Source organism: Bison bison, unplaced genomic scaffold (genome assembly GCF_000754665.1).
Source record: "Bison bison bison isolate TAMUID 2011002044 unplaced genomic scaffold, Bison_UMD1.0 scf7180017864088, whole genome shotgun sequence".
Lineage (NCBI taxonomy): Eukaryota > Metazoa > Chordata > Mammalia > Artiodactyla > Bovidae > Bison > Bison bison.
The window spans coordinates 1,727,208-1,729,612 of record NW_011494660.1 but is presented as its reverse complement, the minus strand read 5'-3'; the positions used below and the strand labels follow the sequence as shown (position 1 = coordinate 1,729,612).

General features: G+C 43.4%; 1 pseudogene; it reads left to right on the top strand.

Moving 5' to 3' along the window:
• Window positions 1–1,096: 1,096 nt before the first annotated feature.
• LOC104987171 overlaps window positions 1,097–2,405 on the top strand; it is a 20,336-nt pseudogene continuing 19,027 nt past the window's right edge.

The following is a 2,405-nucleotide window of genomic DNA, read 5'->3' as shown; positions in this document are numbered from 1 at the left end:
AAATAAGTACATGAAAGACAGTTGGGAAACTCTAAAATCACGACTGAAAGTCATTGCAGATAGCCTGTATATTTGAAGAGATATGATATGTCCATAGATTTAAAGGTTCAGAATCATTAAAATGTTAATGATTCTAAAATTTATAAGCTCAATGTCAGTCTAATAAAAATTACATAAATATTTTCATGAATTTTTACATAATCCTTTATTTTATAAAGGGGCCAAAGGGGCAAAGAGAACTCAGATAGTTGTGAAGAAGAATGTGATACCTGACTATAGCAGGACATACAATGAAATTAAGACAGTGGAATACTGATGTAAGGTCAGATGTAGACTCAATGTGAGAACAGAAAACCCAGACACAAAATCATGCACACATTCTATGTGACAAGTCAGTGCAGAATGCATAGGCCACTCAATACATGAAACGGAGTTGATTAATTCTTTAAATATTTAAGAAGAAAACATAGGGAAATATTTTTCTGACATTTTAGGGAAGTGTTCCTTATGACGTTTCCAAAGGAACAATCCATTAAATTGAAGATTTATCAAGAAGATTGATCGTTATGCTTCTGCTGCTGCTAAGTCACTTCAGTTGTGTCCGACTCTGTGTGACCCCATAGATGGCAGCCCACCAGGCTCCCCCATCCCTGGGATTCTCCAGGCAAGAATACTAAAGTGGATTGCCATTTCCTTCTCCAATGCATAAAAGTGAAAAGTCAAAGTGAAGTCCCTCAGTCGTGTCTGACTCTTAGCGACCTCATGGACTGCAGCCTACCTGGCTCCTCCATCCATGGGATTTTCCAGGCAAGAGTACTGGAGTGGGGTGCCATTGCCTTCAGAGAAAATTAGCCAAGATGGCATGTTCAGGCTCTCTCACCCCACCTTTTGTAGATAATGACTATGTACAGCTGAGATCATTTATAGCACTGTGCATGCGTGTCACATGGAACTTGCTTGATCATGGGCTGTTTTAGGCTATACAGATATATGAGCTCCACCTAGAAAGCAGAGTCATTACTGCTGTGTCATGGCTGTGTCCACTGAGTCAGCCATGAGTGGAAAGAGGTTGTGCTGTGTTAAGTTATGTTATGTTATGGCTGCTGCATCAGCCAGGAGAGAGGCTGTGTTATGGCTGCCGTGCCAGCCAGGTCTGCAGTTCCTACAGCTCCTCGAGTCTCCTTCCAGTCTCTTAACTCGCACCTTGCCTGCACTGGGTTCAGCGATCCATGCGGACAGTATGAACAGTGAGACATTTGTCATCAGGAACAGGATGACTAGTGACACAATTGACATAGTTGGCAGTATACCCAGCAGGTAGGGGAGCCTGAGGCTCCACAGAAGAAGAGTTGGCAGGATTCTTAGTGGGTAGGGAAGCATGAGGCTTCACTGCATGGAGGAAGTCAGTGGTCACCATACAGCATGTGGTACCCATGTGGCCATGATCTTGAAAGGTTGTTACTAAATCACAAAAGACTCCTGGATTCTTGGCCTCCAGAGGAGAGGAATTCAATCCGGAGCCAGTGACAAGGCTTGATCGCTCAGAGCTTTTGTGTGATAAAGTTTTATTAAAGTATAAAAGAGATAGAGAAAGCTTCTGACATAGACAGCAGAAGGGGGAAGAAAGCGTGTCCCCCTGCTAGTCTTTAGCCAGATGTAATATAGCTATTAGCAGTATGCTAATTAGAGAAAGGAAATGTCTCAAAACTCAGAAAATGACACCAGACCCCATGCATTGAGATAACATTGGCACCAGCTGAGTCATCCTGGGCCATAAAACGATTGACATGAATCCTGAAGAAAGGCAGATTTCCAAGCAAATATATTGTTTCATTACCATAGATTAGGAGAACAATGTAGGAGTAAAACGTACTGGTTTGTCAAGTCGGTTCTGACCGTTTAGGCAGAACTGACTCGAAAACAGAATATATGGTAAATACATAGCACATAAACATCAGTCAGTTCAGTTTAGTCGCTCAGTCATGTCCGACTCTTTGCGACCCCATGAACTGCAGCACAGCAGGCCTCCCTGTCTATCATCAACTAGCGGAGTCCACCCAAACCCATGTCCATCGAGTCAGTAATGCCATCCAGCCATCCCATCCTCTGTCGGCGCCTTCTCCTCCTGCCCTCAATCTTTCCCAGCATCAGGGTCTTTTCCAATGAGTCAGCTCTTTGCATCAGGTGGCTAATGTATCGGAGTTTCAGCTTCAACATCAGTCCTTCCAATGAACACCCAGGACTGATCTCCTTTAGAATGGACTGGTTGGATCTCCTTGCAGTCCAAGGGACTCTCAAGAGTCTTCTCCAACACCATAGTTCAAAAGCATCAATTCTTCGGCAGTCAGCTTTCTTTATAGTCCAACTCTCACAACCATACACGATCACTGGAAAAACCATAGAAA